At 52.2% G+C, this 20,536-nt stretch overlaps 1 protein-coding gene across 3 annotated transcripts in view; it reads left to right on the forward strand.

The window, feature by feature from the left end:
• Window positions 1-20,536, forward strand: part of MIF4GD (MIF4G domain containing) — a 165,895-nt gene that overhangs the window by 142,701 nt on the left and 2,658 nt on the right. The window lies entirely within an intron of this gene.

Consider the following 20,536-nt stretch of genomic DNA (forward strand, 5'->3'; position numbering starts at 1 on the left):
TCAGGCTTGGTTTGAGGAAGGTCTCGAAAGAGTGGGTCAATTACGGAGGAATGGTACCTTCATCGCTGTGAGTGAGTTGGAGGAGGATATTGGTTTGGGTACACTTTCGGTCTTTTCATACTTCCAGGCGAAAGGGGTGCTCATGAGTGGAAAATGGTGAGACAAGATACAGAGGGACCTTACGCCTTTCGAACAGCTCTTAAATAAGAGAACTGAAATGAAGATGGGCCTGCTCTGGGTTATGTACATAGAACTAGTAGTTGTGGGGAAGGTGTCTACCGAAAAGCTAAGACCGAGATGGAAAAATGACCTGGAGAGGGAAATAGAGCCAGCACTGTGGCTGAAACTGTGTAGAGGGTCCTCTCAGACATCGATCTCCAGCCAATACAAACTGCATGCCATCAAACTCTTACATAGATGGCAATATGACCCTGTCAGACTTGGATGTTTCAGAATTTGAGCCCGGAGTGCTGGCACCTTTGTGGGGAGAAGGCGGATTACTGGCATATGTGGTGGGGATGCCCACGGGTGCAGATGTTATAGGATGAAGTGTTGGGGCTGGACAAAGGCAATTGATGGCGTTGAATGATCTAAAACGCCATTCCTGACCTTGTTTGGGATGGAGGCAATTGAAGGTGAATTGGGCAAGATAGGCGGCTGGTTGCGCCCCTGCTGCTCGCGGCACTGGCTTGCCTGGTTATGAAACGGAAACGTGTCCAGACCCCAGGTAAGAGGGACTGGGTCAGTGTGGCATTGAATGTATGTACCATGGAAAGGATCACTGCTGCACTTCATGGGAGGGCAACATCTCATGAGACCAGGTGGGAGATTTCATGTCCAAATATATGAATAACTGATGCAAAGTGGTGTTTGATATAAGGCAAGTGAAAAGGAGGAGTGTATTGTGCTCATATATGTAATGTGGAAGAGCTACCGCTCAGGGGACCTCCCGGTACATCAGACTACAGCCAAAGGACTATGAAAGGTGCACAAGGCGGCCACGGAAATGTGTGTGACGTATCACTTTATTACTACCCCATGTTAGACAACTGAAGGCTTTTTTTGTGGTGGTTTCCTTAAATTACAGAAGAATCTGTTACCTGAGGGGGCAGGGGAGGGGGGGTTGTTTTGTTGTTGTTTTTGCAATTATCTGCAGTTCTCATTTTGTGAAAACCCCAAATAAAAATAAAATGTAAAAAAAAAAAAAGTGCACATGTGTTGTCTTTTCCCGAATCGGTCTAATGTGAGGCAGGCTGGTCTTCAGCGATCTCACTAGCTTTGGAGCTTGGATAGGGGGACGGGGGGAGGTTGCTGGTGTATTTTGGTCCTCCTTGATTTCTCTGCTATTGTCCTTCATCTGTTAAATTGTCACTTAGTGCAGTTTTTTTTTTCCAGTCCTCTTTGCCTTTGTGCCGGTCATTGGCCGTTGAATAACCATGTTTTTAGTAGTTTCCTGCAGGTGAGCTGGTCTTATGTGGGTAAATGGAGGATGGACGTGAGACCCCCAGGGATTCAACAAACATTGCTCAATTAGGTGTTCTTGGGAGAGCAGGTTCTTCAATTCCTTAAGTGTAGGAGAGCAGTATCCAGCCTGAATCATGTGTGTACCCAGACCCTCCAGCTAATAGCGATCCCGCAAAATGCTTAGTAAAATTGCAGTTTTTTTAAAAAAGCACAAAAACAGCCGTTTTTTTTTTAAAGCGCAAAAACGGCTGTTTTGCTAAACAGATAAAGACTCTCAGTGCCAGTGTCCCAACCCTACGCGCCCACTTTGAATAGGTGCACAAGAGGTGCCACTACATTACAGGGTCTTTACTGACTCATGCAATACTTTTTTAAAAAACTGAGGCTATAGAGCATTTTTGGGAGAGTGCTTCCAACACAAACATATTCAAGGCGGCTGGCCAGCACATCATTTGCGCTGCAGCTCAGCTGTGGCAATGCGCAGGTCACCTTTGAGAATAAGGTGGCCTGCTCATTTCCAAAAATGGGTTATCTAAAAACACACTTTTTAAAAAACATGTTTTTATTAAACGGTTCACATTACATCTTCGGACCAGATTGGTATCGCATATTACAATAATTCACGATCACATTTCACTGTTAACAATTGCAACATTGGCTGGGGCATTGTAACAGGTCCGTCCGGCCGTACCCTCCTCGTACTACATCTGTCCGAGGCTATGCACACATGGGGTTTCGGGGGTGCCCCGGCATCCAAAACCTCGCAAAAGACAACTGGGCTGCCAGAAAGTATGCCTCAACGTCGGGTGCGCTTATCCCCCCCTTTCCCATGGTAGTACTAGGACTTTCCATCTTATTCGTCGGGTTTCAGGTGCCATGCCAGCTGAATCATTTGGGAGCGCACTTCGTGGAAATAGCTCATTCCCGGCCATACCGGTATGTTTTGAAACAAGTAGGAGTTTGGGGACCACTACCATTTATCAACTGCCACCCTACTCATGAGTGTTAGTGGGAGTCTACACCATCTATCCACGCTAGTTTGTAGAGCCTGTAGGTAGCTCTTATGGTTGCTGGCTAAAAAGGATTGGGCTTCCCTACTAACCTTCACTCCCAGATATACAACAACGGTCTGTTCCCAGCCAAAACCTTCTGTATTCGGCGGATGGGTGGTTGCCTCATTCAGGGGAAACAAGGAGGACGAAGTACGGTTTAACCTGAGTCCAGAAGCTCTGCCAAACGCAGCTATTTCCTGTGCTAGATTAACCACTGGGTTCTTGATCTAAATGATTGCATCGTCCGCGTACAGCAAGATTAATTTGCTTGGGCCACCCATGGACAAGCCCGTATGTCTGTGAAATCTCAGCAGCCTACTAGCCAGCACCTCGATTGCAATGGCAAATATTAATGGAGAGAGCAGACGCCCCTGTCTAGTCCCCCTCCCAAGTGCAAACAGGCCTGACCATGTGCCACCAATATTTATCTGCGCGCTAGAGCCTGCATATAGCAGCCGTACCGCTTTTAGAAAATATGCGGGGACTCCCACCTGGGTCAAAACTTGGAAAAGGTAATTCCACTCGACAGAATCAAACGCCTTTTCCATATCCAAAAGTGCAGCGACTGCCTGCACAGAGGGGTCTATTTGTGCCAAAATTGCCAACAGGCGCCTGAGATTCAGTGAGGTCGACCTCCCAGGGATAAACACTGACTGATCCTGATGAATTACCTGTGCGATATAGGGAAGCAGGCGGTCTGCTAGTACTTGAGCAAATATTTTTGTGTCCAGGTTTAATAGGGAAATCGGGCGATACGAGGAGCAATCGAATGGGTCCTTCCCTGGCTTAAGAATCAACTTTACCCCTGCTTCCCACATTGAGGAAGGGAGTATTCCCAGCACCAATCCCTCTTCCCAAACACCTAACATGTGTTGAGGTCCCTCTGGACCCCATTCCTTGTAAAACTCAACTGGTATGCCGTCTGTGCCCGGGGCATTCAAGGTAGGAGGGGCCCGCCTCGCACCCAGCAGTTCCTCAACCGTAAGGGGTTTTGCCAAGGCCTCCACAGCTTCGGTGTCTAGCCTAGGGAGTGCTTCTGCCTTGATATATTCTCTAAGCTCGTCCTCCCGCAGTGTGCCTCTAGTGGCATACAGGGATTCATAGTACTTGCGGAATGCTTCCGTGATCGCTTGGTTTCACTACCACTACCCCCTCTGGTGTTCTCACTGCGGTTATAACCTGTAGCTGCGTAAATGTCTGACCAGTGCTGATAGGTGCCTGCCTGGCCTCCCCATATCTACGGGCATTGTGGGTTGGGCAAAGTATTTTACCTCTCGGTCTGCTAGTTTTTGGTCATGGTCCAGTCCTTCCTTCAGTTTGGCAAGCGAGCTCAGTGTGTTCAACCTATCTGCCTCCGCTTCCCGTATTCTACTTCAAGTTCCGCCTCGTGCAACTGTCTACGGATCAGTTTAGTACTCCCAGTTCAGTGGACATGCATCCCCCACCTCGGCACCACCTTGAACGCCTCCCACAGGGTACACCTCTCGGGCACCCATCCCAGATATTCCTGAAAATAGTGTTTGATCAAACTATGTATTTCACTCTTGAACACTAAGTCTAGTAGTGCTGCTGGTTTGAACCTCCAGTGGGGGCGAGGCGGCGTAGTGTCCAGGTGCACGGACCATAGCACCGGGGAGTGCTCCGAGAACGTTCTCGAAAGTAGCTCACAGCCCTCTCTGCAGTGCACCAGGTGGGGACACCCCAATATGTAATCTAGTCTGGTAGAGGTATTATGTACTGTGGAGTGGTGTGAGAACCCCCCTTTCTCCCGGATATAGCAATCTCCAGATGTCTCCCAGGTCTAGTGCTTCCATTGCATTCAGCACTGCTTCGGCTGCCCTTGTACGCCTCTCCTCTCCCCCTGATCGGTCTACGATTGGGTCCAGTAGCACATTGAGATCTCCCCTGCCCACAGTATGTTGGTGTCTAAACATTTTTGGCATCGCCCAAGCAGCGTATTCATAAATTCAGGGTCATCCACGTTTGGCCCATAGACTTTGACCAAGGTCAACTTCGTGTGTCCCACACATCCCAAGACGATTACAAGCCTCCCCCCAGGATCTATTGCGGTATCACTAACCCGGAACCCCAGCGACTTATGCACCAGCGTCATCACTCCTACAGAGTAGGAAGTGAAATATTTGCAGTTGCCCCAGCTCTTGGCAACCCCTTCATTCCCTGGGTTTTCTGTAGCAGGATTATCCTTGCTCCGTGTCTCTCACAGTATTGTATCACTTTATGATAGGTTATTTTTTTTAAACCTTGGTTTTATTAGCATTTTTAAAGACAAAAACACAGAGACAAAAAAATGCATGAACCCCGAACCCCCCCCGTATCATGGTCCCCCCCCCCAAATCCAATTCGAACATAACTGCAAGGTAACCAGACTTTCATCCCGTACCCTCTGTCTTTGAAGCGACGCGACAAGTGACCCGTATTATAGCTGGCTTGAGGCCGATGTCGCCCCGGGTCGTGGGAACCCCCACTGGGTGTATACCTGTTCAGAGATGATCGAGCCCCGGCCATCCGGGGGTGCCGTCCCGACACTAATGGACGTCCCATCCCCATGTCTGCTGGACCCCATACCAGTCTGCGAGAAACGAACAAGAGTCATTGTTCACCAAGGCAGTCAATTTGTCCATCAGAAACATATTCTTGAGTTTTTTCATCCACTCGTCTTTGGAAGGCGTTTCCGGGCTCTTCCATTTCTGGGCCAGGGCCAGGGCCACTCTGCCAGCTCTCAACATAGTTTCCACCATCCTTGGGTACCGGTACAGTTCCGCCTCCTCCGGGGGGAGGCCCAGCAGCATGGTCAGCGGATTGAGGGGAAGAGAGACCTCCGTTACCTCCGCTATCCAGTCCTTCACGGATTCCCAGTAGGACTGCACTTTCGGGCATAGCCACCACATGTGGCCTCTGGTCCCTGCCTGGCCACAGCCCCTCGGACAGTCTGGTGACACTCCTGTGAACATTTGAGAGTTTTGTCGGATCTCTGTGCCACCCCTGCAAGATTTTAAAATTATGTTCCATGTCCGAGGTGAACAGATTGCCATGAAACGATATCCTAAAAATGCGAGCCCAGGAATCCTCAGATATCTCCTCCCCCGCCAGATCATTCCAGAACCCACAGAAACCTCTCCTAGCCTGAAGGTTTTGGGTGTTGAGGACTGTGTACATGCAGGAAACCGCACCCTTTATGGAAGTTGCCGAGTTGAGGAGTCTCTCAAAGGGAGTCGGTTGTCTCCACAGGTTTGGGCCCCATGCGGGGTTGCTGAGGATACCCTTAAGACGCAGGTATTCGAATATGGAGAGGGTCCCAACTCCTAGCCCATCCCGGAGGTCCTCATAACTCAGGAACTCGCCCTCCCTGAATAGTTGGCCCGCCCATTCCAAGCCCTCGTCCGACCAGCGCTGGGATTGACTAAACCCTCTGCTGCCCAATTTCAGAAGGGGCCCCCACAACGAGGTCATAGGGGACGGCCAAGATGAAAGATGAGCTGTTCAAGGGCACTCCCTCCAGATCTCCCAAAGAACCCCCCAGGGTTGGGTGGGACAGTACTTGTTTCGGAATCAACCTACGAGGGAACCATAGGAGGTCTCAGACCTTGAGGGGGTGGACGTCCATGTCCTCCAAGTACGACTAATATGTCCGCAGGCCTTCCTTCATGTGTTCTAGGAGGACCCATAGTTGTGCTGTGTGATAGTATAACTGGAAGTCTGGGAGACCAAAACCCCCCCTCCTCCCTTGGAAGCGTCAGGGTGGCCCTGCCGACCCTCGGGGTTCTCCCCTACCAAATGAAGTCTCGGACCCCTTTATGCAAGTCTATGAAGGTTTGGGCGGGTAACTGGGTAGGGAGGGCCGTGAAGAGATACAAGAGCCGGGGTAGTATATTCATTTTGACTGCCGTCATCCGGACATACCAGGAGAGAATCATTTTTCCCCCCATCGCCCCAGGTCAGTTTTGATTTCGGACAACATGGGCCCGTAGTTGGAAGTTCCCAGTTCTGATAAGTCCCTAGTGAGGAGGACGCCCAGGTATTTTACGTTGTCCTTGCTAACTGCTATCCCGTGAAATCTGGGCAAGGGGTCCAGTACCAGATCCACCAGACGCATTGGGGGGAGAACGGACTTAGTCGTGTTAATCTTCAGGCCCGAGAACCGCCCAAAGGAGCTGACCAGGGACAGAAGGGGAGGGATCGAAGTGGCTGGGTCCACCAGATATGCCAGGATGTCATCGGCAAACAGGGAGAGCTTAAATTCCACCTCCCCCCTTCTAATACCCCTGATGTCTGGGTGGGATCTGATCGCTATGGCCAAAGCCTCCATTGTGAGGAAATATAACAGGGGGGAGAGAGGGCAGCCCTGTCTAGTTCCCCCAGGTAAGAGGAAAGGATTCTGACAGTAGGCCGTTTACCTGGACCCGTGCGGTAGGGGCTCTATAGAGGGCGGCCACCCAACTCAAGATGTGCGTCCCAAAGCCCATTCGCTGGAGAACGAGGGACATATATCTCCATTCAACTCTGTCAAAAGCTTTTTCCGAATCCAGTGACAGGACGCATGCATCGAGATTAGAGTTTTGGGCAAAATGTACCAGGTCTATTTTACGGATGTTATCCGACCCTTGTCTGCCCCTTATGAAACCCACCTGATCCCCATGGACTAGCTTCTGCATTATCCCCTCCATCCGCCTACCCACCACCTTGGCCAGAATTTTGACATCGATGTTTAGCAGAGATATAGGCCGGTAGGATGAGCATTCCCTCTGGTCCTTGCCTTCCTTGGGTAGAACCACTATAATGGCTCCCATCATGGAGTCGGGGAAGGTATCCCCCTCCAATACCGAGTTGAAAACCTTAGCCAGGTAGGGAGACAAGGATGAGCGAAACCTCTTGTAAAAATAAACCGAAAAGCCATCTTCCCCCGGGGAAGTCCCCACCTTCATCCTGCTAATCGCCTTCTCCACCTCTTCCTCGGTCACCCGGCCCTCCAGCCCCTCGGCCAACTCTCGGGGAAGGGACGGTATCTGTATGGAGTGGAGAAACTCCTCGATCTGGGCATCGCCCCCATCATATTCCGAGGCGTATAATGACTCGTAATACTGGCGAAAAGCTGCACTTATGTGGGGGGTGTCATAACCTAGTGTTCCCCCACTGTCCCTCACCTCTTTCACCATCCTACTTCTCTGGACCTCCCTCAATTTCCAGGCCAGTATCCTATCCGCCCTGTCCCCCTTCTCGTAGTATCTTTGTTTGACCATTTGGAGGCTCCTCTCCGTTTTGTGGAGGAGCAGGTCTTTTAATTGGAGCCTATAATCTTCCAGAGTGGCCACGTGGTCCTGGTCCAGTCCCTGTACTGGGGACCCCCCCCCCCCCCGGTTGGAGGCATGCTATCTTTTCCCTCAGAATTCTCTCCTGGGTCTCCCTCTCCCTCTTCTGTCGAGAACCCATTTTGATGAGTACACCTCTCAGGGTAGCCTTAAAGGCGTCCCAGAGGGTGTCCGTGCCCACCTCCCCATTATCGTTGAGCTCAAAGAACTCTGAGATGGCCTCCAGGACAGTCTGGGCGTGTACCTCGTCTCTCAATATGGCGTCGTTACATCTTCAACGTCCCCTCCGTTCTCTGCTACAGTCCCCTGCCAAGGTGATTCTGACCAGGAGGTCCAACCAGGGTACGGGGTCTATACTGTAACCCGCTGTGTATGGACGTAGTGTCTCATCCACGAGAATATGGTCTATCCTGGAGAAGGCCTTGTAAGTGGAGGAATAGTACGAGAAAGAGGGGGTCCCCGTCCGGGGGGTGGGCATCGTGTCCACCAGGCCCTCATTCACCCTCTGAAAGCAGCGTGACCCAGTTTCTTCTGCGGGCCTAGGGTTTAATGCGCCCACCCGCTGTCTGTCTCTGGCTGGGTCCAGGACTATGTTAAAGTCACCTCCCACCATCAATGGGCCCTGGACAAAAGTTTTCAGCCTTTCCCCCACTCCCTCCCAGAATTGGGCCTGGCCCTCATTTGGAGCATATATCGCAGCCAAGGTTATGGGTGCGTCCTGCAGAGAGCCTCTTACCAGCCTTCAGGGTCTCTGATGATGGAGTCTTTCTCAAAACCCAAGCCTTTGGCCAGCAGGATCGTTCCTTTATGAGATGCATGGAATATCTCCTCTATACCGCTCCCCCAGCCCCTGCATCTTGGGCTCCCTCCCCCTCGCCCAGTGCGTCTCCTGCACGAAGAGTAGGTCCAGTTTAGCCCTCCTAAACTCTCTGCTGATTAGGGATCTTTTCGTGGGGGTGTTGAGGCCCCGCACATTCAGGGTCCCGACCCCCAGGGCTGGTCGGTCGTCAGCCGTAATCGTGGTCTCCTTCCCTCTTGGTCACCAGTGTCGCGTGGTCGCTCCCTCCTTGAACTCTTTTTAGAACATTTCCCCAACTTGCTCCCCAACTCATTCCATACCCCGAAAACCCCAACTTGTGTACGAACCCCCACCCCCCTCCCAGGCGTCCAGCCATGTAGTCCCTCCATTCCTGGATATTTGGCTGGACCACCAGCCGGTTCCCATCGGCCAGGCACAGATAACAAAGCACACTAACGTGAGCCCCTATAACTCGTCCCCCCATCGGCACACCCCAGCTCGGATATTGCTTGAGGAGGAACCGGAGCTGTTCCCCCCCCCCCCCCCCCCCACCCGATTGTCTGGACCCGAACCATGTATGGTCCGGGCTACTCCCACCGCCCCGTGGGTGACCGTTCCCCGAGCCCAGGATGGAGTTTCACACTGCACCCGTGGTTGTGACCCCCCCCCCGGTCCCCCTTATACTTGCGGATAGAAAAGTTGCGACCATCAAAGCGTCCCCAGAGTCATCCTGTTGTTTAGACCCGATGATTCTCGTGGGGTCACCGTTATCACCCCTCCGATTCGGCTCGGTCTTCCTCCATTGGAGCCGGTGGTGTATTTAATTTCTTAGCGCCAGTTTTCCTCCTTCTGGGGTTGGTACCCCTGCTCAGCGCATCCGGGCCAACTGGGCCCCTCCTGGGGGTGGGATCACCCACGTAGTCTTGAATAGCGCCCTTAATGTCCTCTTCCGTTACCAGCGTTGTGCGTTGGCCTGAGTATTCAAAAGACAGGGAGAAAGGATATCCCAATCTATAACGAACGCCTTTCTCTTTCAGAAGTTGTGTCAGGGGGCGGCACATCCTTCGTTTAGCCAGAGTGTAAGCTGAGAGATCTTGAAAAATAGAGATTTGGGCGCAGTTATAAGTTATCATCCCTGCCTTCCTTGCAGCATCCTGAACTTTGGCTTTGTCGGTGTAGTAGTGGAAGCATGCCAGGACCGATCTGGGGCTCCCCGACCTTCCCCCGGCTCTGTGCACCCGGTCAAACATGAGTTCCCTCGTCATTTCTTCAGCGAACAGGAGGGTGATGATGTCTCTCACCACTCTGGTCAGCTCTCTCTCCGTTTCGCCCTCCGTTTCCGGAATCCCAAAGAACCTTAGATTGTTCCGTCTCTCCCTATTTTCATAGTCGTCCATTAGCCTGGCTCTCTCCTCGTCCTTTTTCAGAGCCGTGAGCCGCATACCGAATTAAACCACCTGAGATGTAGAGGACGATTGATAGTTTTCCACTTGTAGGACTCTGTCCTCGATTTTGTCTACTCTTTGGTCTCACTTCTCGAACTTCTGGGCGATGTCCGATCTCATTTCTCTAATCTCCTGTAGGATGGAGGCGAAGCCTCTTTCCATTGTCATTGCAGGTTGGCTAGCGGGTTCTGGGTGGGCCATGGTTCCGGAGAGAGGTGGGACCTCGGGAGCAACCTCGGTCTCTCGGAAGCAAAACGTTTGTAGGGTCTTCTTCCAGCTCATGGGGTGTTGCTGGCTTCCCACTATAGGGTCCGCTGCGGTCCGGGGGGGACCCGTGTCGGGTCGGGCCGTCGGACGTCGCACCAGTGGTGTTTCTGGGTGGTGGGTTATCCCCTGCAAGGGGCTAAGCAGCCCACCGGGCGGGCTCTCGCCCCGCCAGCCGAGGACAGGGCCTCTCACCTGGGTCGCTGGCCACCTGCGGGTTCAAGATGGGCCGTGGGCTCGCTGAGGTCGAGGACGCCAAAAGCACCCCCCAATTCGCAAAAAGCCCGTGGGGTCCTCCTTCAGTCTATGAGGGCGCACTGATCCCCAGCTGCGCGGTCTGTTTAGATTTGGTTAACCATTGTGGGAGTGTTACGCCATCCCGGGGACGTGTCAATGTGCATTGCTCGGGTGGGGTTTGCAGGATCAAGCTTCTACTCCCAAGGGGGATGGGATAGTCCCCCCAGGCGGGCCACGCCCCGCCGGTTGCTGGCGGGGGCCTCTCACCTGGTCTGTTGAGTCGCTGTAGCCACCCAGGGTTGTCCCCCCCCGCCCCCGGGGTCATCTGCTGTGAGGCGGGTCCACACCCTGCTGTGTCCACGGAGCACTGTTGCGGGTCCGGGTGGGGTCCTGGTCGAGGGATCTTGGTTGAGGCAGCTCACCCCTTGCGAGCCTCTGGGGCAGTCCTGTGTGCTGGGGAGCCACGAGTGAGTTGGCGGCGTCGGTAGTTTCGGCCCCCGTGGGAGGGAGGCCGATCCGCCAATCACCCGAGGCGCTGCGGTGCCGCGGGACTCCTCTCTTGGGCCTCTTCTGGCGGGGTCCAGCCCCCGATGTTGCTTTCCTTTACCCCACGCAGTCACACTGCAGGACCCTGGGCTGGGCTGGAGGGACGGCGGATCCTTCTGTTTGTGGTCATGGTCGGGCGGGCGGTGGGGGGGGACCGCCGCTGGTCCCCCTCCGGGGAGCGTCTCTCCCCCGGCACTCGCCTTCCACCCCCCTGGGGCCAGGGGGGGGGGGGGCACATACCGTCTCCACCGCCTTCTCGATGCGGAGGCCTCCACCGCTTCTGGGGCCGCCAAACGCGGCGTCCGTGGAGTCGTGCTCCTTCGCTCCCTGAACTCCGGTTCTGCTTGGAATTAGGAGCCCGTTCCTTCGAGCGGGGGCGTCAGCGGCTCGTGCCTCTCGATATTTTCGCTCGGGGGTGCTCAATCCCCAAAATAGGCCCAGCCTCGGCGGAAACACTGCAGTCAGGCAGCCATTGCCTGTGCGCCCCCTGGTGGCCTCCATGATAGGTTATTTATAACACGCTTAATACCCAGAGGTTTCTAAGCGCAGAGCTGGGGAATTGAACCTTTGTTGCTCTGTGTCGTCTTGCTTCCAAGGCGAGCACGTTGCCCCTGAACTATCCTCCCGAGACAAAAAGGTGGTGGATTGGAGCCTTGTCGTGAAGGAGCACTAACAACCAGAGGTCTCAATTACATGGGTCATTCAGTCCCTGCACATTCCAGCTCATTACCCTATATGCCATTTGCTCAGGTGAGAAGGGATTGTCGTCCCTGCATTGCCAACCGTACTAAAAACTGTCTTGTGGTCTGTCCGAGAAGATGTGAACTTTTTTGGAGGTACCCTAGCCCTGCCAACTAGGCAACTCACCCCCTTCCTGCCCACCCTACCCCATCCTCCCTGTCCTTTCCCTCCCCCTCCCTTCCACACTGCCCTCCCCCAACTTGCAGTAAATACCCCCCCACATAACAACCCAACACATACATCAGCATTGGCAACAGCCAGGGGGCGCCTGTCACAACCATCCAAGTGGTCTCCGACTCCTAAACCTCAGAGGAGGACTAACTTCAAATAAATGCCACAGGACCGACTAATTACATTTCTAGCGCTGGTTTACCATGACCCATCGGAGCTCTGGCCCGCCACATCACCTGCTAAGGTTGTCGTTGTCTTTTGTACTCGTCTGTGTGTTGCATCTTTACCAACATTTAAATGGCAGGTTTAGGGCTCTTATGTTGCAGTTCCTGGTATATAATTTCGGCAGATTGTCAATTAATTCATGTACAGCTGCCGGGGTCAGTAAAGAAATGTGCCCTTCCATTGTGCTGAACCCTTAGTTTGGAGGGGTATTGCATTTAGTACTGTAGCTCGGGCATGCAGGCCTTTTGGACGGCTGGGGTGAAGTCCGGGTAGGAGGACACCTTACTGTTGTCGAATGTGAGGTTGCCAAGTTCCCTCGCTCTCCTAAGTATAGCATCATGGTCCCGGTAGTTTAGCACTTTCGCCATCACCAGGCGCGGGTATTGACCCGGTCTCGGAGCGAGCTGTGATATCCTGCACGCCCTTTAAACCAGGAATTGGGAGGACAGTGCTGATCCCTGCAGTATATCTTTTATAAAAGTTTCTATGAGTACTTCCATGTTCTGTTGCAGGACAGTTTCCAGAATCCCCACCACCCTTTTATTTATTTTATTTATTATTTCTTTGTGATTTCGCTTCGAGGTCTTCATTCTTGTCTCTTATGGCCCTTACTTGCCTTCGCAGCTCTTGTACTGCCTGCACGGTTTCACTGCTGGTGTCCTCTAGTACGCCGTTTCCACTTCGCAGGTTCTACTGCTCTATCTATGCGTTCCTGCATCCGGTCTACCTTGTACGTTAGGCCATCCAACTTCGTGTTGATGGTGGCGAATCCGGAGCACATTTCTGCAAGAACCAAGCTCAGTTCCAAAGCAGGGGTGCCCCGGCTTCATCCTGCCACCTCCCCCGCTGGGGATGAAGTAGCCGCCATTGTAGGGTGTCCAGGCGTGCTTACTGGGATGTCTTTCTTTTTCCGCAGCCCTTGGTAGGCGGGTCTGCCTTTTACCCCCCCTTTGCCATAAAGTCACCACGTATTGTCTTCCTCCCGGGCCCGCCATTTGTCTCAGTGTTTGATTCTGGCTTCAGTGTCCCGTCCCCCTCTCCGGTCGTCGGCGCGGCTGGTTTGAGCTCATACACTGCTTTGACACTATTTGCCGCACTGCTGGGTGTTGTGGGAAGCGGGGGGGGTGCGGTTTGCACTCCCCTTATGACCAAAGTCACCTCTGGCTTACTCCCCTGCACAGCAGTCATCGCTATTCACTCATAACCTGGGCATTTGTCCATTAGCTATGCCATTTGTATCAAACATTTCTCATTTGCAAGCCCCTTTCCTTTCCCCTCCAGTAAGGTGCTTCATGAGACATTTCATTTGTTTTGGCATAACAAGGCCGCAGATTTATTTTTACATGTACATAACCACTGCAAACAGGTATTAAAATTAGATCCAAAAGGTGTGGCGACTGCTCCTCGTCCTGCTTCCCCCTTTACCTCCATGTTGAATTGCAGGCACAACTCCCCCAAGGCCTTCGAGCCTGAGAAACTGCCTGCCCCTGCAGGTCTTTGCGGACTGGGGGAGCGCCGTTTGTTGGGGGGAAGTTGAGCCCCAATTGCTACCGCCAGACACCCCCGCCGTTTAGGCTCCCAGAAGGCGCTGTCTAGAATGGGCGAAGCCCCTTCCGGTTTAGCAATGGCTCATTTGGAGTCTTTGTCTTATCCTAGGTTGCCACAACCCGCCACGCCAAAGGTGGGTTACCGCCCACCGTGGCTCCCCCCTTTCCGGGCTTATAACTCCAGTCATTTTGTGCAGATATTCCAGAAAAACAAATCCATTCCTTGCTCCGACAAATGCACTCCATCTTTCAAGTAGTATTCCCTGTTTTTCAAGTTGATCAAACCATGCCTGATATGCTGAAAGCCTCTCCCTTTGCAAAACTTAGCCATGGCCCAATTCAACTTCCTTCTTGAATTCTCCACGGCTGCCTGACTCTCAGCTCCCCTCCATTCGTGTCTCGAAATGATTTCTGACCACACGAAATCCTCCGATTTTTGGCGGGCGCCCGGCTGCTGGAAGAGCTGCAAGTGCTCCTGTGCCGGGCGCCCGCCGCTTATGTAGCCCAAGCTCCTCCTTCTTCCTTTCTTACCCTTCGCGGGCTTTTGCGGGCTTTTTGGCGCCCTTTCCTCTGTTCACCTTGCCGCCCTCTCCCCTGCCCCTGTGGGGGGAGGGACGAGAGAGCGGAAGGAGGACGGCCCCTGCCCCGGTTATCGGGGTGCCTCCTCCATTCTCTTCGTTCACCCGTTCGTCACCTTCATTTCTCTTGCAGTCGGCCGTTAAAGTGGTCAGCCTTGCCATTCCCTGGTACTCTCCCCTCCTTCAATGCCTTGCTTTGGGGTATGCAGCATGCCTTCATCACACTTCCCACCGATTTACTCGCCGCCCCACTGCTTCTCCTCTATCCTCCCTTGCTTCTGTGTGCATGCATTGAGGGTTACTGCAATTCCGTAAGCCCCACACACTACACGCTGTCTGCCCCCGTTATGAAATGTCTATAGCAGTTCATGCGTGGCTCTCCTTGCTATGGCCGCTGTTGCAGAAGGTCGCTGCCGCTCCTTTGTTTCTCCGTGTGCAAGCGTTGAGGGCTGCTGCCAACTAGTAAGCAATACGCATCACCCAATGTTCATGCTTACTGCAGAGTATCAACAAGTTTGCAGCGTTCCTGTTATGGCACGCTGCCGCGAGGGCCAACCCTATACCTTTCATTTCGCCTTAGCGCTTTCCTCCCCAATGGGCCCCTGTGATCTTGTTCTTTGCCCGTCCTTATATCTTTTCCTCGCTGGGCTGTCAGCCTCTGTCCCCATCGTGCAGTTGTCACCTCCCTGCTCCTCTATCTCACCCAGCGCTGTTGTGGGCCTATGTTGATATTTGCACACTCATGCAAGTTGAGGGCCTTTTCTGTTTTAGCAGGCGCCGCTTCAATGCTCACTATCTGTCCGGCGTGCCCCAATGGTACGTGCCCCCTCGGCTGAGCCTGATGTTGCCTGTCTTGGCTCTGTATTATGGGGTGTTAATTCTGCGGCAGCAGTGCGGGCCTATGTCTCTCCGACCCCGGGGCCCCCTCCCCCCCAATCGGGGTGGTGGTTTGCTTGCCCTGCGCTGCTTTGGATGGGCACCCCTGCCTGTGATTGTTCTGGGACTGTCAGGTGTGTCCACAGCTCTGGCGTTCTGTCGTGGGGACTACCTCCACTGATGGCGGTAGGGGGATACCATGTTTATCTTGTCCGGCAGCAGCAGGAGTATTCCGCACTCGTTGCAGGACTACAGTGGGATCAGGGGACTTGTACGCTGTTCTAGTCCTCGAGGCCTACTGGTGGTGCATGCGAACCCCCCCCCCCCGGCGTTCCTCCCCCTTTTTGCTTCCCCGTTCCTCACCGGCATGCCGTTCGCGGGCAATTTTGTCCAATCGCCTCCTGCCGACCATGGCAGTGCTGCCCTGCTGGATGGGTTCTCCTCTGCAGCTCCGGACCGCACGTACGGTGCGTCCAATACCCCGGTTTTGGTTTGGCGCCTTCTGTCTCGTCCCGCTCATGCCCCACCAGCTCAACGGGCTGTCCCCGCAGTTGGCCACTGCTGTCTGATGGGCTCCGGCGCCCAAGACACCAGCCGTCTCATGCATGCTTGCTCTTCCTGGATCTCTTCTGCCCGGATTGACACTGGAGACCGGTCGCAGGCAGAGGCGACCCTGGCTGTACACGCTGGGTTCGCCAGCCAAGTCGCGCACAGGCACTTAGATGAACTGCACGCCGAGCTGTGCTCTTGGCCTGCCTTCACTCACACCGCTCTTCATCACAGCAGCGTTTCTGAAGGTGCAGTCTTCGTCAAAATTGGCCCTCCACTTTACTAGCTGTTCAAGTGAAGCTTCCAAAAGTAACGGCCCGATGGGTCGGGTATTTGCCTCCTCTCATCCAAGGTCTTCAGGAGCTCACAAGGAAGCAGCCATCTTGGCTGTGGGCTCTCTAGCGACCCCTCCCAAAACAACACATTCTCTGCTCTATTTTTAGATGCCCCATTTGTTGAGAATCTGGGCAAAATTTACTGTTTTCAAAAATTGTCACAATATGTGATAGAGAGGGTAGGTGAGCTGTGGAATGGTAGGCAAGAAAGCAAAGGGCGAACAGTTGGCCAGAAATCAGAGAGGGAGCAGAAGCACAAAGTGGAAGGAGCGTGGGCTCGGGAGTAATAGTGGGCCAAATGCAGAGAGGGGTTGGCTGGATAGAGGCAGTAAGCTGCAGATTGGGAGAAAGGCTGAGGGGAGCGTGCGATAGAATGGGAGAAAAGATGCAGAAGTAACACGCAAGAATAAAAGACTTTATATTGCGGGAGGAACTGGGGAGTGTAAGGTGTGATTTTGGAGTTTGGCAGGGACCGTAGAGCGCAAATTGCAACTGGGCAGTGTGACAGAGTATGTGTATGACAGAATGAGGTTCGAAAATACAAGTTGTGATGGGGAATTGGTGAGATGTATGTTGGGTGAGGGAGGTGTTTGGGGGATTGGAGAACATAGAAGGGGAATATTTTCAGTATTACAACTGATAATGATTAATACTGTTAATATTAAATAGGCATGCACAATAAACCAAATAACGTAGCCAAAACAAACACTGTTCTGCCAAGCCAGAGACATCTAGGACTCTTCCCATTAAATGGATAAAAGAGATACATGACACCCTGGCTCTCTTGTATTCTTGCACACATCCTCTTTCCTGCAATGTACCAATCTTGCACCCTCCAATCAATACAAATTGTGCTGCAAAGATGCCACCATAAATAAAGGTTTGTGCTGCAATATTTGCCATTTCATGCTGCAAAATCCTGGAGGGTCTGTTTATTCCAGAATGCTGGTGTGCAGCAGGGGAAGGGCAATTTCTCTTTATTACTTATTGGTGTCCAGCCTGGCAATGTCTTTGTTTCTGTTGGTGAATTCACATTCCAAGATGGTGAATTTTTTCCTGCCAAGTCTGATCGTGCCTTGGTCGTCCTGGCCTTGTAGGCGAAAGTGATTTTACTGGCCTGTATGGGGTACCCAGTGTAGTTTCGTACAAGTGAGCTTCCTTGATGAGGCAAGTTTCTGTGTGTTGGAATGCTTTCAGGGGGTGCTAGGTTGGAGAGTTTGGCACCTGCAAGAAGGCATTGTCACCTTCCCAGGCAGGCCCATTTTCTAGGTGCCGGCAAACCAGGAGACGGCCCAGAGCACAGTAGTGGGTATGGTGTGCAGAAGGCAGCCTTTTCATCTTCCATCTGGGAAAGCAGTGTTGAGCACTACACGAAGGGACGGGGAACAAAGGCTGCCCATATCAATCTACCGCCCATGTTGACAGTCCAGTGGCTTAATACTCTGCTCACAGGCTTTTTTAATGAGACTCCAACCACCCAAATAAGCATCTCTTTGTGGAACAAAACTTGCTTAAACAGTGTGATCATTTCTGCATATAGCTGGGATGCCCAAATGGAGGGTTGGATGTTCATGGTGCACTCTGCCCTGCATATAAGGGGTATATTGGCCACTTTTCCTCCCTAAAAAATAGGCAAATACTCTTTAAAAAAAAAAAAAACACTGCTAGAGGTTGTGGGGGAATACTGTGACTATTCATGTGTTGGCAATTTGAGCCTTAGTCAAGACTATGTAAATTTACATTACTTTTCAAGGGTTCCCTTTTTCTCCTTATATATACAGTGCTTATCACCAGTTATTGGGTGTACGTTACGCTTAGCAGTGGGTTGCGTCTGCCTGTGGCCCTTATCTGTTTCTATACATACAGTGTCTTCCTATTTGTTATTTCCCAGGTTGTGTTTAAATGATTGTTCAGCAGGGCACTCCATTGGAGCACGGCGGTAGCAGGGCCCCGCTACACAGATGAATCATCGGGTAAAGAGCCCAGCAGAGTCAGCTATAGGAGTAACAGCGCATAGGCAATACCTTAGGGTTAAAAAGCCACTAGAACACCTCCTGAACAAGCAATCCAGTTGCTCCCACTTGCTCAGCGGAGAGGAGCACAGGACACTTGAGAGAAACCGAGCTTTGCGGTCCGAAGTCCCAACATGTATTTGGTGCATAGCACTTTCAGGCTGGTCATCTTTCTTGGATGGTTCAGGATTGAATCCCAGTAGTTGGCATGGTTCCTGGTATAGTGTGTCAGCTTTTACGCCATGCTGGAGGGAGGAGGGTAACCATAAGTCATACACACGTGCAGCAAACAAACATTTGGCAGCCAGGCAGTGCTGGCCACCACACAAACTTTCATGGACATTCTCTCATGCAAACACCGGTAACGTGGATTGCAAAGATCCAGCCCCTGCTCTCACGCCACACACATCAGAGCTGCCCGAAGCGTTAGTTCTGGAAGGGGGAGAAAATAATGTCTTTATATCTCAGAGGTCTCGCATCACTGTGGAGAGGGCCTGTTAAAAATCCACCTACTTGATTGTGCCGTTCATTCACGGTTTTGCCACACTGCATTCTCCCCTTCCCACTGTTTCTCAGGTGGATTGTCCGCTTTGAATCCCACCACTGCTATATTCTGCCCTCCATGACTTGGCTCCAAAATTAAAGGCATCAACTGGTGCTCCAGAAGGGTCTCCGGTCAAACACCACACTTACCCGCTGCCGCCACAGCACTCATGAAAGGCCACCACCTACCCCTCCCCCCCATTTCCAGGTTACCTCCCCAGCTCTCTCCCTCACTCCAGGAACTCACACCATTTTTGACCACCTCACTCTGATCCACGCTTTACATCTCTAAGCACTTTACTTGCAATCCTGGCCTCCTCCCCTAACTCGGCCAACCCTTGCCTGCACTCTCCCAGCTCCCCCGAAATAACTACACGGACACCATGCCGCCTGCACAATTTCTATCGAGCAGAACTATCCCCCCCAACCCCTCAAAGTGCAGTCCAGACTCAAGATTAACTCACACCTACACCCCCCCCCAACCAGTAAAATTGCTCCTTAACCTGTTAAATGGTCCTCAAGGCACACTGCAACACAAAACATACCGTTAAGGCAATGTGTATCACCGATTGAGCTCTACACAACAAAGGACTAGACTACCTGCTTCATAAATTTACAGGCATTACAGAAACCTTAGATCAGGCTCAGCAATTTTTAACGTCATTCCAGTGACCAAATCAACCCACATGGGGGGGGGGGCGGCTTCTCCTCATTCCAAGCACCTACCATCTGGAACTCCCTCCCATTAACCATCCGCCTTCAGAAAGGATCTCAAAACCTGGCTCTTCCCATCAGCACCCTAACAGATTTAGCCCAAGTAGCACTTGTACGCAAAAAGTATTTCTCACTGTTCTCTGGGAACCCGGGTGCACGTGAGGAGCCTATCTAGGTGGGACATGGCTATTCTTATTCAGGCTTTTATGAAATGCTCAGCATGAATAAATCCAACTATGCTTCAATTCGTCTGTCTTCATCCAGACCCTTGTGCACTGCATCCCAGGGAATACAGATGTGCCCCACCGAGGGTTTGGTCCGCAGTCACAACCATCTGCGATGCACACAATTACACCCACCCTAAACTTGCAGCACCCTCAGCCTGAATAGCAGCTCTCATAGAATACAGCCAAGTCCCACGCAAAATGTGGTCCATCCATTCACATAGCCCAACTCCTACGAACCTTCTGACAATGTGTGACAGCACCAGTCTCCTCACCTAATAATTACGGGCTGGTGCTAGGGACCTACTCTTTTTACTGGTATTAAGGGTAAAGCTAGCATGAGTGTTCTTACGTAGTCATACTGGCCTACAATCCTATAGCCAATCTGGACAAGTTTTCTTACATGGCATTGTTTTACTGACAAAGCCAAAATATGCATTCTCTTATGTGAGGGTACTGGCTAATAATGGCAGAGCCATCATGGACCCGCTTTCTCGTAACTCTCACTGTTGGTGACTTGCTCCACTAGACATTTTCTTGTGTTATCCTAGAAAACAGATTAAACCCACAACAAAATCTTATTAAAAGCAGCATCCCTCACTTACAAAGCACTCAACAATGCTGCCCCTAGTTACTTTACTGAGAGATTCCATAGGAGAACATCTACCAGACTAGCCCATTCCAACTGCCTCACCATCCCAAGGTTTAAGCTATCCAAAATCGGGGGTTGTAGTTTCCCCGTCAAAGGGGCCCAACTCTGGAACTCTTTGCCACACCCCATCAGAGAAGACCAACCTTACCAGAATTTCAGACTTAACTAAATTAATTGGCTTAAATCCACAGATCAGACCTGCACACCACCTGCCCCCCCTCTCACCCAACTATAT

This window comes from Ambystoma mexicanum, chromosome 3q (genome assembly GCF_040938575.1).
Source record: "Ambystoma mexicanum isolate Mex_15411 chromosome 3q, UKY_AmexF1_1, whole genome shotgun sequence".
NCBI lineage: Eukaryota > Metazoa > Chordata > Amphibia > Caudata > Ambystomatidae > Ambystoma > Ambystoma mexicanum.